The following is a 17,413-nucleotide window of genomic DNA, read 5'->3' as shown; positions in this document are numbered from 1 at the left end:
CTAGATAGACCTGTCATGAATGACACCAGTTATAGGCTCTAATCCTCAGAAAATATAAGTAGTTTGCCAAAATTCTAAGTCAAGTCTAAAGCTCAGCAAGATATTTAACAAAAACTCGTAGATATGCATAAACGATTCTACTAATAACATGTCAATTAGCAAGGCTTAGGCATAAACAGCTGCAAATGCAATATCATCCTTGAAATACTACCGCTCCGACTCGACCTATATGCTAAAATAAACGTGAAATTTTTTGAATTTTTTTCAAATTTTTTTCAAATTTTTTGAAATTTTCTGTATATATAAGGGAAAATAAACAACAATGCAAGACAAAATGTAAACGTGAATGCAAGCAAATGAAATGCAACGCAAAACCCTTCCCCAAACCAAATCGCACAATGTCCTCATTGTGCAAAATCATGTAATGAAATAAAAGAGAAATGGGAATTTGCGGTAAAATTAAACAAAACATGAAGTAGGAACTCGGAAACTCACAAGACTTTAAGCGCAGCAAAAAGAAACCTCCCTAAACCAGCGTGAGCTAGGAGGTTTCAGTAGCTAGCATTAATCTCGAGAAAGCGAAATTGGGACGGTAAAATTATGTGCGGAAATGATAAAACAGAAGAAAACAGAAATTAAGCGGAGAATAAAGTGGAGAAAAAAAAACTCCCTGAACTCCGCAAATCGATCAAACACGGCAGGGGAATGATCGAAAACAGGTACAGCAGCGAGCAACGGTCGATCGACCACCTCACCCAGTCGATCGACCAGGATGTCGAGAACGAAGCTCCGAATCGTGCGGCGATCGATCGACCATACAGACCAGTCGATCGACTAGAATAGCTGCTGCAACTTTCTGATTTCTTCGAATTAGCTCACTAACTTGAGCTAATATGGTCTATATACCTGTAAAAGCACATAATAACGCGCCCAAAATTGCGCAAAACCCAAAGTAACCGACTAAAGTATATAAAATCCTAAGCAAACTTATTAAAATGCAAAGTCTCGCGCACACGAAAAAATGGTAAATAGTCCAACAATACAATGAAATAAATGGTTTATGAAGCATTCAATCAACTAGTAGTTGATCAAGAACGGCCACGGGATGGCCCACTTGGTTGGCTTTTGGCTACAAGAAGTAGCCTCAACAGTGCTCATCTTCTCAGCTGCACTCTTCTCAACTCCGACATCCGCAGAACTCAACGGATCAACAGCTTCAACATCTTCCCAAGCAATGACCTCTTCTGGCTCATCAAAGTCCAAGTCGGACTCCCTCACTTTCACTAGCTCATCTTCAAGCTCCTCATAAGTGCCATAGCTAAGACATCCTAAGCCGCCTCTTGAAACGATTGGCTCCCTCAGAGCTGGAGCAACATACGACTCTTCCTTCCCCAAACCAGCTCCTGCAACATCCAAAACAGAGGAATCTTCTTCCAATTTGCTCCTGATCGATGCCATTTGGTGTTCACAATTAAGCATATGTGGTCGTTGGTCAATGGTCGATACAAAACACAATTTATACTTCACAAACAACTCTACAATTAGTAAAGGGGCAAGTAAAGGTCGGATCCCAAGGGACGGGTATTGAAAACGAAGATTTCTATTGCTACTAGGGGTGTCTAGGGGTGTCACAAGTTGGGTTGATGTAGAAGGTTACTAAACTAAAATAGCAATGAAAATAAACTAACAAAGTAAATGAAATAAGGGTGTGAACAATTGATTAAAAGCACTAGGGTGTCATGGGTTCATAGGGGATTCATGGGATATGATCATACAAACATGTTCTCAAATTATAAGCAAGCAATTATTGTTGTGATGGATTGAGTTGGGTTATATCTTACAATCCTAGGAAAGTTTGGGTCCCGGAGCCGAATCACATAGATTGTACAACACCTACAAGTCGACTTAATCTTTCCTACTCAATGCATGCATGGTCTAACAAGACTCGAGTTGGGTTATGTCTTACAAGTCAAGTTGAAGAGATAGTAGATGATAATAAATGCAAGGATTCATAGGCTTAGCATTTCATCAAACATAACATGTGCATGTATTAGGATCAAAACAAGCAAGCAAATGAGATATGAAAGCATATTGATTTAAGCATGAATCATCCCCATGTTGGTTTCCCCTAATCACCCACTAAACCCTAGCTAAGAGACTACTCACTCATTATCATATTGATCATGCTAGAAAGGTTGTCAATCATACTAACATAATGAAACATGATGAATAAATGAAAGTAATTAGCAATAATTAAAAAGGGATTAAGAGATTATACCTACTAATGATTCCAATAATAAAGCAAGAATAATAGAAGTACTTGAATCCTAGATTGAGAGGTTGTCAATCTCCCAATAATAACCCAAATAATCTTCAATTACCCAAAATAAAATAAGAACAAGAGAGAGATTAAGGAACTAAAACTTGGATTAAAACTTGATTAATATTTGATTACAATATTGAAGAGAGATTTGATTGATATTAACTACACTAATTATTGATAAGAAGAACATGCTCCTCTAATTAGACTAATGGGGTATTTATAGTGAAAATTAGGGAGGATGCATTAGGGTTAACTAAGGGTTAAACTAGTAATTACACTTTTTAAGTTGAGCAAGGAGACTCCGGTATTCAATGAGAGAAGGGCGTCTCCATTTTGTAACTTGAAGGACGAAACCATGCTGTACTGTGATCCGAGCGGATGGAGGTCGAGACGGACGGATGGGGCATGGGCGATCCGAGCGGATCGAGGCAGAAGACGCTCGGATTGGGCCTGGGGGATCCGAGCGGATCCTGGGTAAGGACGCTCGGATTGAGCTGGGCGGACGGACGGATCATGGATGATCCGTTCGGATTCTTCTACAGCGTCATTCCTTCTTCTTTTCTTCCCTTTTCTTCGTAGAATCCTTGGGGATTTCCTTGGGGACTCAAGGATCCTTTCTCAACATTGATCTTCTACTTAGCTATGTACAAAGGCCTTCTAGTCTTGTCTCTCCTTGATGCTTGGTCATTGAATACGATCCATTTAGCCTCGTTTTGCCATGAAAATGCAAGATTCTTACTCCTTTCCTACCAAGGGATCAAAATCTCAAAGAATATGCAAAACAAAGATCTAAAGATAAGAAATGACCCAAATAGGCACTAAAAAGCATAGAAACAATGGTAATTCGGGGGCTAAATATGCGCCAATTATGGTCGCATCAAATATCCCCAAACCGAACCTTTGCTCGTCCCGAGTAAAGAGGTGACAAAGACTAGGACCAATACTAACCTAACCTAATAATAATAGCCGATATGAGACAATTAGCGGGTCTCACTCCGCCCCTTCAACTCACAACAAGACAACCATGAGGTAGGATGCCTTCTTGCAAGGCAAGGTGGGTCTTGCCAAAATGGCGACACATCCAAACATTAAAGCACACAAAATCAAGTAATGGATGCATCTACAAAAGAATAGCCACTTTCCTCATCTAAGTGGCGGAAATTATCTACAAGGGAAGCAATTCAAGGGTACACAATCCTTCATAGATGCAATTTGTTCAAACTACTAAGCCTAGAAGGATACCAATAAATCACCTCCAAAATGTGTCAAGCTAGGGTACCTTTGTCCTCAATCGTTAAATGCTTTTGTCAAGAATAGACTCCCTATGGTATTAGAAACACTGGAGGATCGCGGAATTCCCCCTCTTGCCTAGACAAGAAGAAGGGTCGTCCCCTCTCTACCATGCACAAAAATGGATACGATGGATAAAGGGATCAATAGATATTTGAGTTTCATTTTGGGAGTTTGCTTTTGTTTTTGTTTTTCCCCCCAATTTCATTGGCATTTGACATTTGAGAACACTTTCTTTTTGATTTTTGGCATTTCAATACTTGACAACTTTTTTTTGCATTTTCTTTTGAACATTTTCAAAGTCACCCCAATTAGTAACGAGGGTGCCTTGTATTTGAAGCTTTAGGAGTTCTATTTTTGCTCCTCTTTTCATTTGATGCATTTTTGCAAACTTTCTTTCACTTTTTCATTTTATTGAACTCAAATTGATTTCTTTTTGTGCCCATTCCCTTTTGTTGACAAAAATGTGGTAGAACATGGATGATGGATAGAAGTATGCATGGTTTCAAGGGTCACCTTGGAATAAACGGTAGCCAAGGAGTTATCACACCACAAGGTACTCTTGACTAGGCCTTAATCCATGGGTCAAAGGATACTAGCATGACACATCCTAGGGTGTTTTACAAGTATTCTAACAAGCAAAGTCTTAAGAATAAAAAGCATCTACTAGGGCCTATATACACTTGTCAAGCTTCCCAAATAGACGGTTTCGCAAAATTTTCTAACATGCAACTACATGCCATGATGCAACTAACATATACACATCCTAATGCAAATGATTCTACCAACTAGTATGACATATAAACTAAATGCAAGTCCTAAGTTCACATTGTTTTACCGCATCAATCAAAATAAAGCCACATAGTCATTAACACAAAGAGGAAAAAGGAGATTGGAAAGATCATACCATGCGGTCTTCAATATCCTCATGTCTCGGATGTGGCGTAGTCGATCAAAGTGAACAAGGATGAAACAAACACAATATACAAGACAATATATACAAGGGAAATGAACTTGTTTTTGAATTTTTCAATTTTTAAATTTTTATGGTTTTTGAAATTTTTCAATTTTTATGGTTTTTGGATAAAAGTTAAGTGTTAGAATTCCCATCCCCACACTAATATGGGCATTGTCCTCAATGGCCAAAATGATGGAAATTATGCAAAATGATGCATGATTTTCTATACTAAATGCAATTCTACACTAAACTATTCTATATGATGCATGGTGTTTTGTTATGACGGAGAGGATAATTTAAATTACCTCCCATTGCGTATGCATTAACTTCCCCAAACCAAGTAAGACACCATTGCTAATGTCGAGACATGGGGGAGTTCATGCACATGCTATGCTATGCATGAGACTAGATTGTCATGTTGGATTTTCAAAAATGGGAACAATAAAGAACACCTCAATGGAACCGAGGTGTGAGTCCTTTGGTGTTGCTAGGACTAAACCAACAATGATCAAAATGAAAATAAAGTATAAAGAGATATAGACAAACCGTGGGAGAGTAGGAATCTCCAAGGCTAGTCTTCCATCATGCTACTATCACCATCACTTCCCTCATGAGAAGTGGTCTCATTGCCACTTTCCTTGGCACTTTCTTCATTGCTTTCCTCATCATCATCTTCACCATCTTCACCATCCCTTTCTTCATCTCCACTTGCTTCTTCCTCAATATTATCATCAATCTCCTCATCATTTCCAACAACCTCATTGCCTTCCACCACGTCCCTTGATGCACCCGGAAATAAGGCTTCTCTATCCGCCCAACTAGGCAAAGGACAAGATGGATCAAGGAGTCCTTGCCTAGCTAGATGTAGGAGGGGAGGATATTGAGCCAAATAAGCATTTTTCCGATCTTCATAAGCTTGCTTGTGCATGGCTTGCATTAGAAGAGTGACATAATCTTTTCCAATTTCAACTCCTTGCGGCTTGAACTCTTCATAATCATAGGGGTAAGGTGGTATAACAATGGAAGAGGAGGGAGTTTCATGATCACCCTTTTGTTGTTGAATGATGTACTCGGCTTCTTTGGTTAGGGGAAGTAAATAGTTGGTCCGGTGGACACTAAGACGGCAAATCTTTGCGGGTAAGTGAATGAATGAACGAGCCTCACTAGTAAGCCACCCATACTTGGTATCAAGGGGATTGTGAGCAACCCACTTAAACTTGTTAATCAAGATGGACATATCAATAAGATGGCCACCATCCTTAGCCTTGTACTTGTTATCCTTATTGAAATTAGGATCAAAGTGCTTGGCTAGAACCGTGACAAGGCCGCCATTAACAATTACGGTTTGACCCTTCTTCCCGCTATCTACATGAAGCCATCTATCAACCAATAGCCTCAAACAATTGTAAGGCTTGGTGTGAATTCTTCCAATATTCAAGGTTGATTCAAGGAGAATAAAATCGAGCCCCGTGAAATGATTGGTGTCTTTTCTAGCAATTATGGTATTTCCCACAACTTTGTGCCAAACTCTTATGCCCGGATGATGGACCAAGAGAGCACGACAAGCATGAAAATCTTCATATTTCTTCCCGGAGATTGCCTCCCAAAGAGGCGCGGGATCGTACTTACCATATTGCTTATAGAATTTATGTGCATCGCTAAGACCCAAAATTGCACCCAATTAGGAAAGGAAATGCGTCTACTAGTGTTAGCTAGACGAAACTCAATATTTTCTCTATTCTCAACCTTTGTCACTTTTAAAGAACTTAAGAATTCCAAAACAAGGGAGGGGTATGTTACTTCTTTCATTTCAAACAATTTCTTCAAACCCATGGCATTGAAAAAGACTCTTGTTTGTTCAAGGACACCTAGCTTCTCTAAGGTTTTTTCACATATGAATTTGGTGGATTGAATTTGTTTCATAGCAAACTTGACAAATGAATTTCTATGGTCATCGGAGATGAAAGTTACCTCCGGATAATGCAAGAGTTGATTAATTACCGGAGTAGAAGGTGATGCTTCCATAGAAATTTGCTGAGGTTGTTCCACTACCAAGCTTGGTGTTGACACCACCATTGCCAAAGCTTTCTTTGTTTGTAGAGCTTTTTGCCTTTGAGAGAGAGCCTTTGCTTTTGGTGCCTTTGTTGCTCCCTTTGTTCTTGCCATTTGATGAACAAACCAAGTAGAGAATCAAAAATCTTCAATTTGTAGAATGCCCAAATCGATTTTGAAAGTGAAAGGCTTTGCCTTTATGAGAGCAAAAATCGACTCAAAGGGTGAAGATTTTGTGCTTGGTTTTGATTTTTCTTGAAGATGGAGTGATTAATTTGATGTTTGAAGGATGATTTGATTTTGTTTTGGTGATTTTGTTGAGGGTTTTTGTGTTTGAGATGGAGAGGATGAGGGTTTTGGTGTTATGAGTAGTGTTTATGAATGAATGAATGAATGAATGAAGGTGGGGGGGTATTTAAAGAAACGAAAATCTCGAAGATGCAGGCACGATCCGTGCGGATTAGGCGCAATCCGCTCGGATTTTCAAACTTCAAATTTTAAAAATCCCGCCTAAAGACGGGCGTCTCTGGGAAATCCGCTCGGATTTTTATTGAGGGACGGGCGTCTCTTGGGAAATCCGGACGGATTCTCATCCAGAGATTTTTCTTGTTTTTCTTGACTTCAAGACGGGCGGATTTTACCGAGAGACGGACGGATCTGGGAGACGGGCGTCTTTCCGAAATCCGCTCGGATTCCTTAATGACAGGAATTCTTCAATATTTGCACAGCCCAAGACGGGCGTCTTCTCAGCTGGACGCTCGGATCCTCTGCAGACGGGCGGATTGTCAGGAATCCGCTCGGATTCTTCCTTGGTTACACGGATCCTTGCGCAAACCCATTCCTTAACATTCTTTCTTTCTTTCTTTCAAATCTTGTGTTCTTCATTGTGGGGGCACTACTAAGGCATGAATGGCCTAGGCAATTGCCATCCCCACACTAAGGTAAATCACTACACATCAATTAAAATCATTAGTCCCTCCCTCACTTCTCTCTTTTCATGACAATTATTTTGATCAAGGTAAATGAAATCCAAAAATGACAAAAAATGCAATGCAAAAATTAAATGTAAGTTAGGGAGTTAGAAATATTTACAAGTGGTGGTTTAGGGAGGACTCCACCAAACTCTCATTCTTGATGAGATGTCGGGGGCATGTTCAAGGTGTTGTTAATGTTGCTCAACACCTCGAAGAAGTAATTAAAAGCTTGTTCATTGTTGTGGTAGAGGTCCTCAATAGACCGTGGCTCTTGTTGTTGATCATGATCGATGGCATGCCCAATGTAGGGATTAAAGATCCCTTCAAATTCGTCGTCCCAAAGACCACAAACTTCATTGAGTTGATCATTGAAAATCTCTTGCTTGGATGGAGACAACTCTCCCAATTTCTTCGTTTGGCCAATGAGGCCATCTTCTTCTTCCTTGGTTGATTTTGATGAGCTTTGCAAGCTCTCCTTTTCACAATTCACTTGCTCTTTGAATGGAGTATCTTCAACTTTCTTCTTCCATTGGAGTTCCGATTTCTTCTTTTCATCTTTGCGGCTATAATGATCAATCATGAAACATGGCTCATGCAAACGAGGAGCTCTCATGGTCTTGTCAAGATTAAAAGTTATGCTTTCATCTCCTACCTCTAGAGTGAGCTCTCCATGTTTCACATCAATTACCGCACCCGCGGTGTGTAGGAAAGGTCTTCCTAAGATGATTGGAATGTTGGAATCTTCCTCCATATCAACAATGACAAAGTCCACCGGAATGAAAAACTTCCCAATTCGCACGGGGACATCTTCCCATATCCCTAGCGGTGTCTTCGTCGATCTATCGGCCATTTGAAGAGTGATGTTGGTACATTTGAGCTCTCCCATTCCCAACCTTTTACTCACCGAGTACGGCATGACACTCACACTAGCCCCTAGATCACATAAGGCTTTGTTGATCGTTGTGTCGCCAATGGTACACGGTATTGAGAAGCTTCCCGGATCCTTTAACTTTGGAGGTGAACTCCCTTGAAGAATTGCACTACTCACCTTAGTGAAGGCGATAGTCTCGAGTTTCCGGATTGACTTCTTCTTTGTGAGAATATCCTTCATGTATTTTGCATAGGCCGGAACGTGATTGATTAATTCCGTAAAAGGAATTGAGACTTCTAGGTTCTTTACAATTTCCATGAACTTTCCAAGTTGATCATCAAATTTGGGCTTGGCTTGACGACTTGGAAAAGGAAGTCTAATCACAATGGGCTCCTTTTCTTTGGTTTTGTCTTCATTTTTCTTTGAACTTTCTTCTTTTGATGATTCCCCTTCTTTGGGATCTTCCACCACAACTTCATTCTCACTAGCTCTCACAACTTCACTCTCAACTTGCTTCTTCGGGGCTTCATATCTTGTACCACTTCTCAAGTGAATGGCACTAACCGTTTCATGTCTAGGGGGATTACCTTGAGGTGGTAATTGCCCTTTTTGTCTTGATGAGCTTGAAGATGCTAGTTGGGTCAATTGTGTTTCCAACATCTTGGTGTGAGCTAGAATGTTGTTGATGGTGGTATCCTTTGCTTGGCTATCCTTTTGCATTTGGGTGAAGAATTCTTGTTGATTTTTTTGCATTTGAATGACCGCTTTTTGGACATCAAAACTTTGGTCATTGTGGTGATTGTATGGATTTTGATTTTGGTAGCCTTGGTTTTGATTGAAAAAGGGTCTTTGATTTTGATTTCTCATGGGTGGTGGAGTGTATGTAGTTTGAGGGTTTTGGACATTTTGGCTCTTGTATGAGAGATTTGGGTGGAACTTGGTGTTTTCATTGTAAAAATTTGAATAAGGGGTGCCACTTTTGTAAGCTTGGAAAGCATTGACTTGTTCGGTTGTTCCCCTACATTCGCTTGAGTCATGACCCAAGGTTCCACAATTCTCACATATCCCGCTTGGGATTGATGAGGATGCCGTCATGGCATTGACATGATGCTTTGATGATTTTGAGTTTTCCTCAAGCCTAGCCATAGCTTGTTCAAATTTCAAGTTGATTGTGTCAATGTGAGCACTAAGTTGAGCACCCAATTGAGTAACGGTGTCCACTTCATACTTTCCTCCTCTAGTAGCCTTGCGAGGCCTACTATATTGCGAATTATGGACCGCCATTTCCTCAATCTTGTTCCATGTTTGATTGTCATCAACTTCGGTGAACATTCCATTTGATCCCATATTGAGGATGTTCCTTGAATCTTCATATAAGCCATTCCAAAATTGTTGCACTAAAAACCATTCGCTAAGTCCATGGTGAGGACATGAGCGACAAACACCTTTGAACCGCTCCCAAGCTTCATACAAAGACTCTTCATCCCTTTGCTTAAAACTCGTGATTTGAGCTCTTAGCATATTGGTCTTCTCCGGTGGGTAGAATTTTTTGTAGAAAGCGAGAGCTAACTTCTTCCAAGAATCTATTCCAAGGGTGGCCTTATCAAGGCCCTTCAACCATTGCTTTGCGGTGCCGATTAACGAAAAAGGAAATAAGACCCATCTTATTTGGTCTTGAGTCACGCCCGTTTGAGAGATAGCTTCACAATAATCACAAAAAGTTTCCATATGAGAATGAGGGTCCTCACTAGGCATTCCCCCGAATTGGCTCCTCTCAACTAGTTGGATGAAGGCGGACTTGGCAATAAAATTTCCGGTAAGATGTTGTGGGGTAGGAGTACCATTTGGTAGATCCTCCTCGGTGGGTATAGAGTGTGACGAGAATTTAGGCATTGTAGGTGGATTTTGTGGGATATTGTTAAATGGGTTCTCTTCTCCTTCTATTGCGAAAGGATTGACAAACTCACTAGTGGGTTGAACAACTTCACCAACACCTCCCAAATTCCTCCTAACAAGTCTCCTATTATTCGTCAAGGTTCTTTCGATTTCACGGTCAAAAGGTAACAAATCTCTTTGTAACCTTCTAGACATGCAAAATATCAAACAACTAGAAAACAATTAGAACATTCCTTGAGGAGTTTTACTTCCCCAAGGTGAAAAAGACACAACTAAAAATAACAAAAGAAATCTAAAATCAATTAAACACCGTCCCCGGCAACGGCGCCATTTTTGATCGATGCCATTTGGTGTTCACAATTAAGCATATGTGGTCGTTGGTCAATGGTCGATACAAAACACAATTTATACTTCACAAACAACTCTACAATTAGTAAAGGGGCAAGTAAAGGTCGGATCCCAAGGGACGGGTATTGAAAACGAAGATTTCTATTGCTACTAGGGGTGTCTAGGGGTGTCACAAGTTGGGTTGATGTAGAAGGTTACTAAACTAAAATAGCAATGAAAATAAACTAACAAAGTAAATGAAATAAGGGTGTGAACAATTGATTAAAAGCACTAGGGTGTCATGGGTTCATAGGGGATTCATGGGATATGATCATACAAACATGTTCTCAAATTATAAGCAAGCAATTATTGTTGTGATGGATTGAGTTGGGTTATATCTTACAATCCTAGGAAAGTTTGGGTCCCGGAGCCGAATCACATAGATTGTACAACACCTACAAGTCGACTTAATCTTTCCTACTCAATGCATGCATGGTCTAACAAGACTCGAGTTGGGTTATGTCTTACAAGTCAAGTTGAAGAGATAGTAGATGATAATAAATGCAAGGATTCATAGGCTTAGCATTTCATCAAACATAACATGTGCATGTATTAGGATCAAAACAAGCAAGCAAATGAGATATGAAAGCATATTGATTTAAGCATGAATCATCCCCATGTTGGTTTCCCCTAATCACCCACTAAACCCTAGCTAAGAGACTACTCACTCATTATCATATTGATCATGCTAGAAAGGTTGTCAATCATACTAACATAATGAAACATGATGAATAAATGAAAGTAATTAGCAATAATTAAAAAGGGATTAAGAGATTATACCTACTAATGATTCCAATAATAAAGCAAGAATAATAGAAGTACTTGAATCCTAGATTGAGAGGTTGTCAATCTCCCAATAATAACCCAAATAATCTTCAATTACCCAAAATAAAATAAGAACAAGAGAGAGATTAAGGAACTAAAACTTGGATTAAAACTTGATTAATATTTGATTACAATATTGAAGAGAGATTTGATTGATATTAACTACACTAATTATTGATAAGAAGAACATGCTCCTCTAATTAGACTAATGGGGTATTTATAGTGAAAATTAGGGAGGATGCATTAGGGTTAACTAAGGGTTAAACTAGTAATTACACTTTTAAGTTGAGCAAGGAGACTCCGGTATTTAATGAGAGAAGGGCGTCTCCATTTTGTAACTTGAAGGACGAAACCATGCTTTGATCGTGATCCGAGCGGATGGAGGTCGAGACGGACGGATGGGGCATGGGCGATCCGAGCGGATCGAGCGCGAAGACGCTCGGATTGGGCCTGGGGATCCGAGCGGATCTGGGTAAGGACGCTCGGATTGAGTGGGCGGACGGACGGATCATGGATGATCCGTTCGGATTCTTCTACAGCGTCATTCCTTCTTCTTTTCTTCCCTTTTCTTCGTAGAATCCTTGGGGATTTCCTTGGGGACTCAAGGATCCTTTCTCAACATTGATCTTCTACTTAGCTATGTACAAAGGCCTTCTAGTCTTGTCTCTCCTTGATGCTTGGTCATTGAATACGATCCATTTAGCCTCGTTTTGCCATGAAAATGCAAGATTCTTACTCCTTTCCTACCAAGGGATCAAAATCTCAAAGAATATGCAAAACAAAGATCTAAAGATAAGAAATGACCCAAATAGGCACTAAAAAGCATAGAAACAATGGTAATTCGGGGGCTAAATATGCGCCAATTATGGTCGCATCAGCTCCCAATCTGGGACGGAGGGGTTACAACAGGAATAGGCGTAGAGGCAGGCATATCAGGAAGCACAAAATAGGATTTCTTTTCAGAAACCGTATTACAAGTTATCGCCCACATGAGGTCTTTCTTCTTAGCTGTCTGGGCAAACACAATAGAGTGCTTTCCTACCTTAAAGGTCAAAGTCCCCGAACCAACATCTATAACTGCACCAGCAGTGTGCAGAAATGGTCTACCCAATATGATAGGAATGTGAGCATCCTCGGGCATATCTAGTACAACGAAGTCAACAGGGAAAAAGAACTTTCCTATTTGCACGGGAATGTCCTCTAAGACTCCTATTGGCTGGACCGCAGATCGGTCTGCCATCTGTACTGTCATGTTGGTAACTGCAAACCTAGTCAATTTCAGCTTTCTAGCAAGACTCAAGGGCATAGCACTAATACTGGCTCCTAGGTCACATAATGCTTTCTCAATAGAAAAGGTGCCAATACTACATGGAATTGAAAAACTACCCAGGTCTTCTAGCTTATTGGGTGCAGTATGGGTCAAATAAGAGCATGACTCCTCAGTGAGTGCGACAGTATGCACAGTTTCAAGTGACTTCTTTTTAGATAAAAGTTGTTTCATGAATTTCATGTAAGCAGGCACTTGATTGACTAACTCAAGAAAAGGAACTTGTACGTTTAAGCTACGAATAACATTTTCAAACTTATTAAACGATACCTGTTCCTTCGTCGGCACCAATCTCTCTGGATAAGGGGTTGTGAGAAGTAACTTAGCCCTCTCCTCTAAATCTCTCATGCCGGCATCGGTGGACTTAGGCTGAAAGTCCACAACCTTCTCCTTGTTGTAGCTTGACCCTTCTTCAGACCTTCTCAAATGTGAACCATTAATCGACATCAGGTCAGACTTTGGAACCGGAACAGACCCATCAGCATTCAGGTCTTGCCTCAATATTTTCGGGGCGATCGTACCCCGAAACAAGTGGTCCCTCAAGTTATCGGGCATTCGAGGGCGAAAAGACTCACCATCAGCAGCGTTTCCGGTCGATCGACCGGGTAGTGCAGTCGATCGACTGGAATCTACAGGACCAGGAGAGGCTATCTTGTTTCTGGATGGTCGATCGACTGGGTATATCAGTCGATCGACTGATATACCTGGTAGACGTCTTTTTCTTTCCACTGTTCGTTCCAGCTTTCTTCTGACTCGGTTCCGCCTCATCTTTTTCAGCAATGTCTTCGACCATAGCGGGTCCATCAAGGGTAGACCCAGTCCACAAGGTAATTGCATTTAAGGTCTCCTTTTGATCAGTTTGAGTCGGTAAATGTCCCGGAGCTCGAGTTGTATTCTTGCTAGCCAATTGGGCAATTTGGCTCTCCAACATCTTCATCCCGGCCTCTCTAGCTTGAGACTGTTTCAGCAACAAATTCTTCAGCTCGTTAAGATCAGAATTTTGGGACTGCTGCTGCTGCTGTGGAACATACGGAGGCTTTTGGAACTGCTGCTGCTTGTGAGGGGGAACATAATTCTGCTGCTGCTGCTGCTGTGGAGGTTGAGTCGGATTCAAGACATTTTGGCTGCTCCACCTCAAGTTTGGATGGACATTCGGCTCATAGTAAGTGTTTGGCTGCCTATAATGTTGAAAGGCAGCACAAGACTCAAAGGGACTAGGACAATTGTCTGAAACATGTCCCTCAGCTCCACATCTTTTACAGACGAAAGGACCGTCTGAAACAGCATTTACATGATAGATCCCTCCTTTTGAAGCTCCTCCTAACTCGTACTTATCAAACCTCGCCGTGAGAGCCTCTAATGCAGCTACAGAAGGAGATTCAGCAGCTCTCCTTTGATTTCCCCTGGAATTTCCATTCTCAGCTTTATGGGTGGCCAAGTCATCAATGATCTTCCACCCCTTAGTCTCTCCCATATTCTCCTGGAATCTGCCACTAGCTGCCACATCCAGGATAGCCCTCTGATCGTCGTAAAGCCCATTATAAAACTGATTGCATAGGCTCCACTTCTCAAACCCATGGTGCGGAATGGTTCGCACCAGCTTTTTGAAACGGACCCACGCCTCATGAAAGTTCTCGTCAGGTCCCTGTTTAAAGCTCGTGATCTGAGCTCTAATGGCATTTGTCTTCGAGGCAGAGAAATATTTCTTGTAGAATGCCAAGGCCAAAGAATTCCAGTCGGTGATCCCATTAGGAGCTCGGTCTAGGTCTCTATACCACTCCCTTGCAGCATCGCGGAGTGAGAATATAAACATTGTCTCCTTCACCTGGTCCTGGGTCACACCGGTCGGCGGGGGTATAAAGCAGCAATAATCGATAAATATCTCCATATGCTTGGCTGCATCTTCATTTGCAGCTCCCCCGAATTGGTTCCTCTCAACCAAGTTGATATACGAAGGCTTCGGTTCGAATTTCCTATCTGCTCCCGGTAATTCGAACCCCTTATATAGATTTGCAGCTATCGGTTCAGAGTGACTGGCTATACTCGCTTCTTCACCCATGACTGGAAAATATGGAGATGTGACGGTCTCGACTTAAGAAGTGGAAACAGGAGATGATTGTGGATCCTCCTCAAACAGCTCGTTCTCGTAGTAACTAGACAGAGTACTCAGCTCTTCCTCTGTCGGCAATACTCTAGATGATCGTCTCAACTCACGCAAGGTCTTCTTAATCTCGGGATTGAACGGTAGTAATTCACCACCCTGTGACCTGCGCATAAGAAGAAACTACAAAAAGAATATGAGAATAGTTTAAGGAACGAATATCCCTTAAATTAAGAAACAGACTAAAATAAAACAACTAAAAATTAGAACAATTGCCTCCCCGGCAACAGCGCCAAAATTTGATGCCCGTCGTTGTGTGCACCAAAAATAAAATTTATAATTCCTAACTACAACTATAGCTAGCGGCAGTCGGGTCGAACCACAGAGAGGCAGATGTAATTTCTAGTTGTCTAATTTCAGTCTTAAAGTAACGGATGTGGGGATTTGATTTGAATTGGTCTATAACTAATAGCAAATAAACGAGCTAATAAAAGAAATAGATTAAATCAAATAATAAAGAGAGGTACTAAGATGGTCGGTTCACTGTAGTTTCGGCGGCAGCAACTAGGTAGGTCTAAAACAAATCACGTGAGACGGGAAAATAAGAGGTCCTCTCGGTCCACTCCTAACAAGTAGCATCTTTCGATCTCGCTGCGGGTCCCTAATATCACTAGTACTGACTCTCGTCTTGAACAGTGACTAAAAATCTAAAATTTACCTATCTTTCGAGCTGCGGTCAGCTGGAAGAGTTGCAAACAGGAAGTTATAGCAGATTCTACTACTAAATCCGAGTACTATGCCGCTTCTGAAGCAGCTAAGGAAGCGATATGGATGCGTCAATTATTACAAGGACTTACGATAGTTGCTAGTTCGAATGACCCGATCACCATCTATTGTGATAATAGAGGTGCCATCTTCCAGACTAGTTGCTTATGAATTCGATACATTTTATTTTCATATGCTATTTATAACTTCATCGTTTTATTTCATATTTTGTTTTTCATGTGGATTGTACGACAACATTGAACGCCACATAGTGAACTGAATTACATTATATTTTTTTTTGGTCCGTAATCGCCTACATGAGCTGATAACTCTGGTTATTATATTGTGAAGTTGATTGATGGTGGGTTCAACGAGCCATAAGTCAAACGGTTGGTTGATCGATCACAGATGCGAGTTATAATGATACCTCGTAGGACAAATTGTGACAACGTAATGGAGTCCTAAATGTTTAAAAACATTCGGTGCCAGGTCGTGGATTAGACGTCCATTGTGTTCCTAGAGTCGATTCATTTGACTATCGACTGTCTCTTGAGATTAAGGCAGTTTTTGGGTGGCTTTGGTTTCCTTCTCATGGTCGACCGTAACAGGAGGCTAAGCAGATTTTTACTGGGTCATTTCATACTGTGCTTATATCTGCAGGATTCGAGTTGAAGAAAATATCCAACCTTTATCAGGTTTAGTTATTTCTCAGGGCCACTCGAGGAGTTATAACTGAAATGCATGGCCATGCTCGAATGATAATTCGTTTATCAGTTAAGCTACTCTCTAGTCAGGAAAACCACTTTTGATATTGATCACTTGTAAAATACGACCTTTGTGAACACGGATTTTGCAAATTATTTTACATTGAGTGGGAGAAATTTTAGGATATGAGAATCGGTTATCGCACATACACTTGTGAGGACAAGTGGGAGATTGTTGGAGTTTGTGTCCTCCACAGTTAGTGTGATAACGTATATAAATCTCTTATAGGTTCACAAGGGTATACTTATATGACTAAAAGGTTAGTCCATGTATTTGACTAAACAGTTAGTCAATGTGATGATGAGACGATTATTTAATACAATTAAATAATATTAGCTGAGACGAATTAACTATTAATTCGTAAATTGAATATAAACTGTTATATTTAATTAATGTATATAATGTTAGCTTAAACGAATTAAGATGTTAATTCGTAATTAAACGTAATCGGTTATATTTAATTAGCAAATTATAAATATGCGATATTTATAGTTAATGTATATATTATACGATATTGTCATAATAAATGTTGACAGACCGGTATTAATAAATCAACTGCAAACTGTTATGTGTGGACTTATTAATACATGTCGACATAATTGACAATTGATAAGATATACACACATTTTATACATTGAGATAACAACCAAAAATAAGAGGATTTTATTTGTTTTTGGTTACTCGGTCAAATAAAAAGAAAAAGGAAGAAAAATATCTCCCATGATTGACTCCCATTTACACGGTTTAAAGGGGAGAGGGGAATCATTTTTCCTAACCTAATTTTTGACCTAATTCTCACATCACACAAAAACCTAAAAATTAGAAATTAGGGTTCATCTTTTCTAGCAAAACAGAGGCATTTCTCAAAGCATTTTGTGT

At 40.3% G+C, this 17,413-nt stretch overlaps 1 protein-coding gene and 1 non-coding gene across 2 annotated transcripts in view; one reads left to right on the top strand and one right to left on the bottom strand.

The window, feature by feature from the left end:
- LOC141641358 (uncharacterized) overlaps positions 1-17,413 on the bottom strand; it is an 88,568-nt gene that overhangs the window by 33,855 nt on the left and 37,300 nt on the right. The window lies entirely within an intron of this gene.
- LOC141644595 (small nucleolar RNA R71) lies at positions 9,883-9,989 on the top strand. Its single transcript, XR_012544208.1, has one exon. It is a non-coding gene; the product is annotated as a small nucleolar RNA R71 (small nucleolar RNA).

This window comes from Silene latifolia, chromosome 2 (assembly GCF_048544455.1).
Source record: "Silene latifolia isolate original U9 population chromosome 2, ASM4854445v1, whole genome shotgun sequence".
Classification (NCBI taxonomy): Eukaryota; Viridiplantae; Streptophyta; class Magnoliopsida; order Caryophyllales; family Caryophyllaceae; genus Silene; species Silene latifolia.
This window is presented reverse-complemented; position numbering and strand designations above follow the sequence as displayed.